At 47.0% G+C, this 12423-nt stretch overlaps 1 pseudogene; it reads right to left on the bottom strand.

The window, feature by feature from the left end:
• Positions 1-2176: 2176 nt before the first annotated feature.
• LOC100965934 lies at positions 2177-3207 on the bottom strand (annotated as a pseudogene).
• Positions 3208-12423: the final 9216 nt, after the last annotated feature.

Raw genomic sequence — 12423 nt, 5'->3', positions numbered from 1 at the left:
AAAAAAAAATAAAGATTAGTAATGTTTACTCACAATGGTTCTGTTACACTAAGTCTTTTTTTCTTTTTTGTTTTTTGAGACAGAGTCTCACTATGCTGCCCTCGGTAGAGTGCCGTGGCATTACAACTCACAGCAACCTCTAACTCTTGGGCTTAAGTGATTCTCTTGCCTCAGCCTTCCAAGTAGCTGGGACTACATGCACCCTCCACAATGCCCAGCTACTTTTTTGTTATAGTTGTCATTGTCATTTAGCAGGCCCAGGCCATGTTTGAAACCACCAGCCACTGTGTATGTGGCCGGCACCCTAACCATTAAGCTAGAGGCGGGTTAGGGTTAGGGTTGAGCCTTTTTTGTTTTTTTGTTTGTTTTTATGAGACAGAGTCTCAAGCTGTTGTCCTGGGTAGAATGCCATGGCATCATAGCTCAAGCAACTGCTAACTCTTGGGCTCAAGTGATCCTCTTGCCTCAGCTTTTCTATTTTTTAGTAGAAATGGGGTCTCGCTTTTGCTCAGGTTGGTCTCAAACTCATGAACTCAAGCAATCCACCCTCCTCAGTCTCCCATAGTGCTGGGATTACAGGTGTGAGGCACTGCGCCTGTAATCAAGCCATTTTCCTTGTTTCTTGAACTTGTTAGGTTGCTTCCTGCCACAGGGCCTTTGCACTTGCCCTATTTTTTTTTGGCCTGGACTCCCCCATCCATAGGTACATAGATCACTCCCTCCCCTTCTTCAGGCCTTTGATGAAACGTCACCTTCCTATGGAGGCCTTCTCTGACCACTCTTAAAAAATTGCAAGCCCCTCCCCCATGCCCTATATCTCTTTCCCGTGTATCCCTTTTCAACACCTGATATTGGCTATCTCCATCCCTGAGTAGAGTGGAAGTTCCACGAGGGCAACGCTTTTTGTCTATTTTGTTCAAAACTTTTATCTCCAGTGTCTGCAACACTGGACAATTGAATGGATGAATCTTTCCTCCATATCAACAAATCTGTCTCTAATTAAGTGCCTCATCTTGGTGAATTAACCACCATCCTCTTTCCCCAAGTCACACAGCCCAGGGACTCAGGAATCATCACCACATCCTCTTCTCCACACTGCCACCTCCAATCAGTTGTCTGTGGGGGAGAATGGGCCTTTTGTTCATCCTTCAGCAAATGCGCTCCTGGAGCAGGTGCAGGGACACAGTGGTGAGCAAGAAGCGGCCTTACTTCTTGCCTTTATGGAGCTGCCACCTTAGTCTTGTCAATAGGCCTGCGATCCATCTCCTCTCCCTGCTGTTCTTCAGAAGACTGTCATCACATCCTCACCCCTTAACTGGACAGTCAAGATGCCCCCTCTCCTGTCTCCTGCTGCTGGGCTCTGCTCCCCTAGATGCACTGCTTCGTGCTCTAGTGAAGCTGAATGAGCCAGTATTGCCCTGCCTGCTCCGGCTCTGGAACAGCTCTGTGCCTTTGCCCTTGCCAATCCCGTCACCTCCTCCTGCCCCAGTCCTATTCCTGACCTACCCTAGGCCTCCATCCTATGCTGAACATCCCTCTGGGCTTCTGTGCCTTAGCCACACTGGGATCCTGTAATGCTGAAGTGGGCTTCTGGCTGTCTGTTTCCTCCCTCTGACTGAACTCTTTGTGGCCAGAAATTGCATTTTCATGTCTGCCTTCCAGCATCAGTGTCTGGCACGTGGCCATCCAATGCATAATCTATTGGGCTATGAATGTTGGAGAAGTTGGTTACCCTCTCCAAGCCACTTTTTTGTTTTTAATTATTTAAGACCTTTGTTAACAGGTGCTTGCAGTTTGTTGACTGTTTGAAAAAAGAAAAAAGTCGAGTTGTAAACTTTTATTACAAATTAAAAATGAAATTCTTAAAAATCTCAACTTTATCTGATATGAAACAGTTTAAAAACCTTTAAAGGGGTACTGAGAAAAACCAGGCTTAAAAAAGACAAAAACAAAAATGTTTGTTATTACCAAAAAAAAAGTCTTTAGGTAAAAATAATAAAAACCCATGCTGCACAGATAATGCAGATAGTTGTAGTTATCCAGTCAATGGGCAAAAAGCAAGCCCTTAAGGTCTTCAGCTTCAATCTTTTGTTCGTTTCTTATTGCTGGGATTTCATATTCGTTTCTTCTTGTCCGATGACTCAAGCAGATGATGGTAGAGGATGGTAAGCGGCATTTACTCAGCCCCACCCTGCTCAGTCTCGGGAGTGGGCGAATTCTCAGCTGGTGGATCGGCTGCTTTTGTCTCTTTGCCATCTTGTGGTTTAGGGTTTTCTGGGCATCTGCGTCAGTAATTGAAGTTGCGACGGTACTGTTGAGGTGGCTGCTGAGCTTGGGTCTCATCTCCTTGATTCTCTTTATCCTCTTCATTGCCGTCCTCTCTGCGCTGTCTCTGTCTTTGGCAAGAAGGTCCCCTGTAGAATTGTGGTCTGTAACCCCGATATATATATTCATATATATATATATATATATATATATATTCTGTCTTACTGGTCTACCTTGTTCTCCTGCTCCCTGGTTGTCAGCACCCTCCATCCCTTCTCCCTGCACAGGAGGGTTGGAATACTGTGGTCGATGCCCATAGGGTCTCTGTGTGTAGTAAGGTGGGAACCTTCTCCTGCAGTAGGGCCAGTGTTGTTGGGCCTGAGCTTCGGGAGCACTCTCAGACCCCTTGTTCTTTTTCCCGCTGTCACTATTCTGGTAATTCTGCTGGTAATTATGTGGAGGACCCCTGCGACATGGATAGCGCCCATAATGCTTACAATCTGCTGTGTATTTACTGCCTTGAACTGAAATTCCACCAGGGCCTCTACCATTTGCTGCCCCGGCACCCTCTTCTCCTTCAACAACACCAAACTCCATAGTCCCTCCATCTGCTCCACTGAGAAGCGACTTCCTGGGGTTACTCTTCTTTATGGCAGTCTGGTGTACAAACACATCTTCCTTGGTGTCATTCCTGTTGATGAAACTGTATCAGATTCTTACATTGAACCATTTTACTGTTCCCCAAACCTTCCTTGCGATCATCTTCTTGTCCCCGCAGGCAGGCACAGCTGATGTGAGCACCACTTGTTGTGCTGCTGCCAGTGGTGCCAGGCTTGGTGTCAGCAGCACTGAGGGCAGGGGCGGCGGGTGGCTGCTGGGTCTTGGCCTCGCTGCTCATGATTGTGATCATGTGACTGGGATGGCCATTCGCACCTGCGAGTCCCCCTGATGTGTGATGGTAACTAGGCTGGCAGCAGCGGTAGGGCTACTCAGGGATCTCTGGGGTCTGCTCTCTGCTCCCGCTACCGATTGAACTCCAAACCTCTTTTTTTTTTAATTAAAAAAATTAAAAACATTTTAAAAAAAGATACAGTCTTGCTCTGTCATCCAGGCAGGTAACATGTTGGAAAACATAAATATCATGTAATGGTGTGATCATAGCTCACTGTAACCTAGAACTCTTGGACTCAAGTGATCCTCCTTACTCAGCCTCCCTGGTAGTTGAGACTACAGGTGTGTGCCATCATGCCAGGCTAATTTAAGAAAAAACACTTTTGAGACAGGGTCTTGCTCTATTGCCCAGGCTAGAGTACAATGGCATCATCACAGCTCACTGCAACCTCAAACTCCTGGGCTTAAGTGATCCTCCTGCCTCAGCCTCCTAAAGGGCTAGGATTACAGGCATGAGTCACTGTGCCCAGCTAAAAAATTATTTTAGAGGCGGGGTCTTCTATGTTACCTGGGCTGGGAGGCTCTGTTTCCTTATCTGTCACAAGGATAACAACTCCTTCTGTGAGTTTTGTGAGAATGAAATGCCTTGTCAGACCCTGAGCATGTGGTAGGTGCTTCATAAGTCTGCTTTCCTCTGCACAATTCAATATTTTGGAGTAAGAAAGATTTTACTGATCCCATGTGTGTTCCATTCTCTGCTGAGGACCTCACCAGGAAATGGAACTGCCGCAGCTGAAGTAGAAGATTTAAGGAAATGAAAGTTCGATTTGAGGAAGAACTTTTCTCAGGAAAGGGGCATTTAGAGTGTGCAGAGGTTAAGAGCATGGCTGGAGGAGTCAGACTGCTTGGGTTTGCCGCTTACTACCTGTGTGAGCCTGGACAAGTGTTTAACCTCCCTGAGACTTGGTTTTGTCATCTTTAAAATGGGGATGCTCTCTGCCTCATAGGATTCTTGAGAGAAATCAGTGAACGTAAGTGGAACAGAGCCAGGCACGCAGTAAATGCGTAATAAATGTCTACAATGGTGAGTGGAAAAGCACAGCACAGATGAGGAGTCATCCCCTCCACCTGCGCCCAGTGTCTGCTCTGTGGACAGACACTTCCTCCTCCATCTGTCTTGTCTCCTGCCCCTCCTCCATCAGACAAGCTTTCTGTGTGCTGGAAACCCTGGTAGGGGAGCCCCGGGAGGGAACCCTATTCTTGGTAGCCTGGCCACTGAGGGCTGGGTCATTTCTGTTTCTGTTATTGTCTGTGATGTCTCTGTGTGGGGGTGTCAAAGAACAGCTTATTCCAGGGGGGCTGGGCAGGGGCTGGGTGGGATAGCCAAGGTGAGTGTCCGGAAGTGGAGGCTGTTTTCATCTGCCAGGGCCTGGGTTGGCTGGAATACAGCAGTCGGCTGAGATTGTGCAAACAGGTCATTGTGCAAACACGCCCCTGTGTGTGACCTCGATTGTGCAAACAGGTGTTTACTGGAGGCTGCTTACAAAAAAGCACTTGAGCTACTGACTTAGAAAGAAACCAGAATTTGGACACTCATTCTTCCCTGAACATGCCCTGAACTTTCTGCCTTCCAGTCTTTGCTCAGGCCGTCCCCTCCACCTGGATGCTGTCTTTCCCCTCCACTTCAACTTGCTGAAATTTAACCGTTTTTCAAGGTTCAGAGAAAATGCCACTAAGTCTTTCTTCATAAACTTTTCCCTCATCTGCATAATCAAGACATTGATACATAATTACATCCTGGCCTTGTTTTATCTGTGGCTCTTAAGACTGTAAGCTCACGGAGTTCAAGGTTCTTACCTTAGTTACCTCTGAAAAGTTAGGAAAGTGAGGCCCAGAAAGGCAAAGTGACCTGCCTATGTCACACAGCCAGCTTGAGGCAAGGCTGGGCTCTAGGTCAGACCTCTGTACTTTCTTATTTTACTTTTTTTTTTTGAGACAGAGTCTCATTTTGTCACCTTTGGTAGAGTGCTGTGGCATCACAGCTCACAGCAACCTTAAACTCTTGGGCCCAAGTGATTCTCTTGCCTCAGCCCTCCCGAGTAGCTGGGACTACAGGCACCTGCCACAACTCCTGGCTATTTTTAGAGACAGGGTCTCACTCTGGCTAAGGTTGGTTTCGAATCTGTGAGCTCAGGAAATCCACCTGTCTTGGCCTTCCAGAGTGCTAGGATTACAGGCATGAGCCACTGTGCCTGGCCCAGGCCTTAGTACTTTCTCAGTACTTACTCAGCCCCTCTCTTTCAGACCCCATCTACCCCCGACCTGGTATCTTTTCTAATCCCTGGGTCAAAATGGAACTCCAGCAAGAACTTGAGGGCAGTGTGGGATTTGTACAGCACAGGGAAGGGTGTGCTGCACAGGCATGGTGGCTGGAATAGGGAGAGTGTGCCGGGACCTTGGCAGAGGGGAGCACGTGGCCTGTAAATGGTGGGCAGAGGAAGTGGCATTCTAAATCCAGAGATGACATTGATTGTGAATGACCTTGAGCAGCACCTCAGAGTCATACCCCACATACCCCAAACTAAACAAGCACCCAGCTGGGCTCCTCCACATTTTCTCCTGAAAAACCTGCTCTTCTGTTCTAGTGAAAGGCATGGAGACTCCTGGGCTGGTCCTGGCCTCCCTGCCCCTCACCCGCACCTCTGGCCTGTCACTCCCTCCTGTGTGTTCTGTTCCTTCTCTCCCACCTTATGGCTCCTGCAGGAATCCATGCCGCAGTGTAATTTGTCTGACCCCAACAGTGTCTTCTGTTCTCTCTGCCCCCACTGCAGGGACACCTGCCTTGCGATACTCAGTTGGAGGGCTTCCTCCATATCAGGAATTCCAGCCTGGCACTGCCCAACTGAAAACCTTCCATTGGTTCCTCGCTGTCCATGGGATAAAGTTCTAAGTCTTCCCTATAGCCTTTGAGGGCCTTTAAAACCAGGCCCCTAATCCCTCCCTTCTCCCTAAGCCTCGTCTCTTAATACTCCTTTTCCTGATCTCTTCTTTCTTAGGAGCCTGACACTTCAGCCATTCCATTCACCATTGATCATGTCTGATCATGCTCTTTTATGCCACAGGTCTTACCCCTCACAGTTCCCTTTGATTGGGATGCTCTTCCCCTTATTTCTGTGTCTGAAGAAATCCCTTTCATCCCTCAAAACTCAGCTCCCCTGCAAAGCCTTCCCAGATTTCCTGGGCTAGGTGTTGCCTACCTGGGCTCCCAGGTACTTGGTGAAGACAGGGATGGATCTCTGGCCCTGGTACTGAGCATGGGGCCTGATGTGGAGAAAGTGTCCATGAAAGGTTGGTTGCTGTATGATTTGGATGTTGGACCTGGTGGGGTCTTCAGGCCTGTGGCCATTCAGTTATCAGCTGAAAGGTCTGGAGGAGTCTCCTCCACCAGGTGGCCAGCATTTCATTCTCCTGCTTCCCTGGTGCTCAGAGACTGGCAGGATTTTCTGCCTTTGATTGATGTCCCTAAAATGAGAAGTGAATTAATCAGGACATCATTGATTCTGAATGCTGGTGGGCGAAACACAGGGCCCCAGGCTTCAAGGAGGCTGGACCAGCTGCCCAGATGTTCTCTTGGGGGCCTGCCTCTAGGGAAGGAAGCAGAATTGTAGCTCTGAGTTGAGTAGAAGGGAAGACCTCCCCTCCCTCTCATCCCCCACTTGTGGTCTGCTGGCCAGGAGGGCCTTATCTCTGCCTGGCCTGCCCTGTGGCCAAGGAGGGGCATGGTCCTGGTGGTGGGAGTGATGAGGAATCAGAGGCTGAAGGGAGATAAAAGCTCAGATGCTTATCTCAGCTTGGAGGAAGCCCCAGCGGCTGGTGGACAGGACTGGGAGGAACCAGACAAAGGGAAGAGTCCCTGGGCCAAGCCAGCTTCTGCCCTGATCGTGGTCTTCCTTGGGTAAGGGAGCTGGACCCATTTGTCAAGGGATGGAGGCCCCATTCCCACTAGGGAGCTGATTTGTGTCCCCACAGCCCTAGAGTGGGCAGGAAGAAGGGAGAAGATGGGCATTTATCTGAAAAATCTTGCTGGGAAGAGTGGCCAGGAGACGTCAAACGACCTGTTGGCCAGAGAGTGGCGAAGGCAAGCACAGAGCGCCTGGAATCAGAGCCTGGGGGTCTGCATTCTCCTCTGCTTCCTGGGGAGTATGACCTTGATCCTGAGAGGGAAGAGAGGCTCTGCTCCCTTGGTCCCGTGTCCTGTGCTGCCACAACCTGGGCCCAGATGGGGCTCCTGCCCACAGATAAGCCTTTGGGACAGAACGATGGTGTCTTTTGCAGCCTCCTTGCACTTATAGCTGTTCCTATGAAGGGTCTAGACTGCTGGGCAAGGCCACATGTGTTATCTCGGTTACCTTTCTGGCCTCCCGGGCAGTTTTCCTGTGTTTCCTGGAATGGCCATTTTATTCAATTCATTTATGTACTCACTCCCATACCCCACCTTCTCACTCTTCCTTCCATTCATCCTCTCACTTACCCATTCAACCACCCATCCATCTACTCATCCATTCATCCACCTATCTATCCACCGTACTCATCCAATCCGTCCATACACCATCCATGCACCTATCTATTCGTCCATCCACCACCACTTACCCATCTATTCACCCATTCATTCATCCACCCATCTTTTCATACCCATCCAATCATCCTTCCATCCATCCATCCATGTACTCATCTATCCATTCATCCACCCACTTATCCATCCTCCCCTCCACCCGTCTATCCATCATACCCATCCACTCATTCTTCTATCCACTAAACTTGTACTCACCCATCCACCCACCCACTTATTAATCTAGTAAATATTTTTGAGCATTTACTACCAACCAGTCCCTGCACTTGGACCCAAGGATAGTGTGTGAATCAAACCCCAGGATATTATGATCCGTGACAAATGAACTTTCCATACCCCCAGCCTCTTCACAGGACCCCTGACTGCCTCCCATACCCAAGGACACCACACCACACCTCCCCAGTAAACGGAGGCAGCTCCTTTTCCCAAGCTCCAGCTATGACAGGAGCCAGAAAGGAGTTGAATTTCCTCTTTTTTTTTTTTTTTTGAGACAGAGTCTCACTTTGTCACCCTGAGTAGACTGCTGTACTGTCATAGCTCACAGCAACCTCAAACTCTTGGGCTTAAGCGATTCTCTTGCCTCAGGACAGGTGCCCACCACAATGCCTGGCTATTTTCTTTGTTGCAATTGTCATTGTTGTTTTTTAGCTGGCCTGGGCTGGGTTCAAACCTGCCAGCCTCAGTGTATGTGGCCGGCACCTTACCCACTGAGCTATGGGCGCTGCTCAGGTCTCAAACTCTTGAGCTCAAGGAATTCACCTGCCTCAGCCTCCCAGAGTGCTAGGATTACAGGTGTGAGCCACCGCACCTGTGCTTAAGCTCTTTTTTGGTGGTGGGGGACAGAGTCTCATTACGTCGCCTTCGGTAGAGTGCTGTGGTGTCACAGCTCACAGCAACCTCAAACTGTTGGGCTTAAGTGATTCTCTTGCCTCAGCCACCTGAGTAGCTGGGACTACAGGCGCCTGCCACAATGACCACCTATTTTTTTGTTGCGGTTGTCATTGTTTAGCTGGCCTGGGCCGGGTTTGAACCAGCCAGCCTCGGTGCATGTGGCCAGTGCTGTAACCACTGTGCTATAGGCGCCAAGCCAAAGCTCTTAATTTTAACATAATTTGAGACTTGTAGAAAAGTTGAAGGAATAAAAAGGAAAAAAATAAAAAAGGAAAGTTGCAGGAATAGTACAAAAAAGTCCTGTATCCCCTTCACCCAAATCTTTTGTTCACTCGTAAAGCCCTTCCTAGACTACTTCCCTGTTTCTCCAGCTCCCGGAGGTAACAACTATCTTGAGGTTTGTGTTTATCATTCTTTCTGTTTCAAAATATAGCTATCACACGTGCTTTTGAACAATAGCCTTTTGCAACTTGCTTTTTTATTCCACATTGTATTTCTGCCATTTTGTGATGGGTGATTGAAACTTACTCCTTTCCCCACTTTTTATTTTATTTTATTTTATTTTTTTTTTTGAGACAGAGCCTCAAGCTATCCCCCTGGGTAGAGTGCCGTAGGATCACAGCTCACAGCAGCTTCCAACTCCTGGGCTCAAGCGAGTCTCTTGCCTCAGCCTCCCGAGTAGCTGGGACTACAGGCGCCCACCACAACGCCCAGCTATTTTTTGGTTGCAGCTGTCATTGTTTGGTGGGCCCAGGCTGGATTTGAACCCGCCACCTTGGGTGTACGTGGCTGGCACCTTAGCCACTTGAGCCACAGGCACCGAGCCTTTCTCCACTTTTTAAAATTACATTTATAGTTCATTGTGTAGGTAAATAAAAATTTTTTTTTTTTTTTGAGACAGAGCCTCAAGCTATCCCCCTGGGTAGAGTGTCGTAGCATCACAGCTCACAGCAGCCTCCAACTCCTGGGCTCAAGTGAGTCTCCTGCTTCGGCCTCCCAAGTAGCTGGGACCACAGGCGCCCACCACAATGCCCGGCTATTTTTTAGTTGCAGCCGTCATTGTTGTTTGACGGCCTGGGCTGGATTCAAACCCACCACCTTAGGTGTATATGGCTGGTGCCTTAGCCACTTGAGCCACAGGCATCGAGCCAAATCAAAAATTTTAATCCATTTCTTGTTAATGGCTATTGGGATGGTTTCCATTTCTGGCTACTAGGGACCTTCTTGTATGTCATCCCTGGTACATATGTTCATGAATTTCTTTAAAAGAAGAATTGTTGTGGAAATAGGTTATGCAAATATTCAAACTTATAAACGGTACCATCTTGGTTTCCAAAGGGCTTGTACTGATTTATATCCCTATCAACCTAGTGTAGGAGTTCCTATTGATCCAGATCCTTACAAACTCTTGGTGGTGTCGGCCTTCTTCAACCTTGCCAACCTAGTGGGTGTAAAATTATATCTAATGTTATATTAATTTCCATTTTCCTGATTTCTTTTTCTTTTTAGACAGAGTCTTACTTTGTCACCCTGAGTAGAGTGCCCCGGCATCATTGTAGCCCACAGCAACCTCAAACTTTTGGGCTCAAGAGATCCTCTTTTGCCTCAGCCTTCCAACTAGCTGGAATTACAGGCACTCACCACATCACTCAGCTATCTTTTAGAGACAGAGTCTTGCTCGTGCTCAGGCTGGTCTTGAACCCCTGAGCTCAGACAATCCAGCTGCTTTGGTCTCCCAAAGTGCTAGGAGTACAGGTGTGAGCCACTGCACTTGGGCCCATTTTCCTGATTGTTAATGGAGATGATCACAGGTAAAGATTACCTGTGTTTATTGGTCTGTCACGTTCCACTTCTGAGAAATGACTGTTCCTGTCTTTTGCTCATGTTCTCAGCTGGGTTATCAGTTGTATATGTTGCAAATAACTTTGCCCAGTTATTGGCTTGTCTTTTTCTTTCTTTCTTCCTCCCTCTCTCCCTCCCTCCCTCCCTTCCTTCCTTCCCTTTTCTTTCTTTTGAGACAGTCTCATTTTGTCGCCCTCAGTAGAGTGTCATGAGGTTATAGTTCACAGCAACCTCAAACTCCTGGGCTCAAGCAATCCTCTTGCCTCAGCCTTCCAAGTAGCTGGGACTACACGTGCCAGCCACAACACCCAGCTATTTTTTAGAGATGGGTTCTCACCCTCTAGCTCAGGCTGTTCTTGAACTCCTGAGCTCAGGCCATCCACCCACCTTGGCCTCCCAGAGTGTTGGGATTACAGGCATGAGCCATGGCGCTTGGCCAAAGTTCTTAATTTTAATGGAATTGAATTTATTAAATATTTTACTTATGGTTGATGCTTTTTAATCTGAGGTCATAAAGATATTCTCCTAGATTGTCTTCTATGAATTAAAAACTCTTCTTGCCTTTTCTTTTCTTAGTAGACCAGCCCAGAAAAGGACATATTTAATTCAGTTTTTAATCCATTTGGAATAGATATCATTTATGGTTTGGGGAAAAGAGCCAATTTTTTTCTAATATAAAAGATTAGATAAAATAATATCTAATTTTGAGGCTTTCTATTCTGTTCCACTGGTTATCTAAATCAGTTTAGAGGAGAACTGATAACTTTAAACACTGAGTCTCCCTATTCATGAGGGATTTTTTTTTTTTTTAAAGACAGAGTCTTGTTCTGTCATCTTGACGGCAGTGATCATTTTAGCTCACAGCAACCTCAAACTCTTAGGTTCAAGTGATCCTCCTGCCTCAGCCTCCCGAGTAGCTGGGACTGCAGGAGCCCACCCTGCCATGACGTCTGGCTGATTTTCCTGTTTTGGGAGTCTCACTCTTGTTCAGTCTGGTCTCAAAAGCTTTTTTTTTTAAACATGATATTTGCAATCTTTAAGGTTTACGATTCTTTCCATTCAGTTCTTACATATCTTTTTTAGATTTATTCTTGGGCATCTTATTTTTTTTAGATGGGTTTTTTATTATTATATTTTCTTTTGAGTTGTGTGAGTTCCTTATGTATGTTGGATGTGAACTCTTTATCAGGCACATGCTTTAAAATAGTTCCTCCCATTCCCTAAGTTGGCTTTTCACTGAGTGATATTCCCCGGCTCCCTGCTCAAACCTCTTATAAAACTTCGTGGAATATTTTTATGTGTCTCTATCCAATTTATTCTGTTGATTTTAACTGAAAATGCATTTATATATGCTAATACTCTCTAGTGACTGATACATTTCTAATGGTAATTTTTCTCCTTGGTATGCGGAGTGAAGACTTATCCTCAGGGCTTCAGTATTGTACAGTGTCTGACACTTTATTTCTGCTCCAGCTTCACCTTATGCACAGGCTTTTCCTTTTTATTAGTCTTCTTTTGGTCATGTTAATTCCAGGGAAAGTTTCACTCATGGGCTTGAAAATTACATTATCCAGCTGGGCAAGGTGGCTCACACCTGTAATCTGGGAGACTGGGAGGAGGATCCCTTGAGCTTAGGAATTCAAGACCAGCCTGAGCAAGAATGAGACCCCATCTCTACTAGAAATAGAAAAATTACTCAGTTTGGGCGCTTATAGTCCCAGCTCCTTTACTCGGGAGGCTGAGGCAAGAGAATCACCTAAGCCTAGGAGTTGGAGGTTGCTGTGAGTTGTAACGCCATGGCACTCTACTGAGGGTGATAAAGTGAAACTCTGTCTCTAGAAAAAAAAATAAAAAAGAAAGAAAAATGACTCAGTTGTGGTGAGCGCCTGTAGTCCCAGCTACTC

The sequence above is a fragment of the Otolemur garnettii genome, unplaced genomic scaffold, assembly GCF_000181295.1.
Source record: "Otolemur garnettii isolate 467f Iridium unplaced genomic scaffold, OtoGar3 scaffold00025, whole genome shotgun sequence".
Taxonomy (NCBI): domain Eukaryota; kingdom Metazoa; phylum Chordata; class Mammalia; order Primates; family Galagidae; genus Otolemur; species Otolemur garnettii.
This window is presented reverse-complemented; position numbering and strand designations above follow the sequence as displayed.